The sequence below is a fragment of the Carassius carassius genome, chromosome 34 (genome assembly GCF_963082965.1).
Source record: "Carassius carassius chromosome 34, fCarCar2.1, whole genome shotgun sequence".
Classification (NCBI taxonomy): domain Eukaryota; kingdom Metazoa; phylum Chordata; class Actinopteri; order Cypriniformes; family Cyprinidae; genus Carassius; species Carassius carassius.
The window spans coordinates 9,067,313-9,068,370 of NC_081788.1; positions in this window are offsets into that span (position 1 = coordinate 9,067,313).

Genomic DNA, 1,058 nt, shown 5'->3' on the forward strand with positions numbered 1-1,058 from the left:
AATGGATGGGACTAAGTCCCCACCCAATATTTTCTTTTTCTTTTTTGATAATAATTAATGTTTAATATTCATAGTTAACTTTAATAATTTACATCCATGATGTGAACGAGCCTTAATCTAAAGAGCCAGTACATTTAATAAATAGTTTAAATTAATCTGAAACACCGCCCTGTATAATTAACAGCATTAACAGAGAGAGAATTAATCTCTATAAGCAAAATGATCATTTTAACTGAAGTACTCCCAAATGAATCATAATCCAAAACTAATCAGTCTGAATTGAATCGAATCCAATTGAATCAAATCCATTCACCCTCCCATGAAACACAAAAGGAATTATTATAATAATGTCAAAGCTTTTTTTTAAATAATAAAAATAATTGTAAAATAATGGGAGATTTAATAATAATGAAAAGTGTAAATATTGATTACTGTCTGTCAAGTTATCTGATTATCCCCACCAAGTCTTAGGAGCCGATGAGATTCATCCAGAGAATTTCAGCAATTTATTTGATTTCTATCAGCAAGACAAGTCTTAATGACAAAGGTCCTTAAAAACAAGGCAATCTTAAGGCCAGCATAATGGATCTCACACTAGGGGCCAGCTGTACACAATGTAACGCCCCCCACCGTGCAGAGAACCGCCCCCCCCTGCATAAAACACATTATTCTTCGGGGGGTATGTCGAAGCGACACGACCCATTCGCCTGTGGGTCCCGAGGGAGGAATATGGGCCCCCTCTTCAATCTGAGTCCCTAGGAGGGCCACCCAGCACCTGCTAACCCAGGGCAGTACTCATCAGAAAAGCATTTAGCGCGCTTGCTAACTCCAGGCCATAATTAGGGTGGGTAATTATTTACAGGCAGCACTGGGCAGAACTGGCCTAGCATAAACAAACAGGCGGCTTGGAGACACACGACAAACATCGTTAGCTCTTCGCTCATTTTCGCCCAAACGGCAAAAACACTAGCAGCATGTAGACTCTCTCCCGGGGAAAAAAATACCCAAAAACTTCTGGTCTGAAAAGCAATCATTTCCCAAATAGCTAGCACATTTGA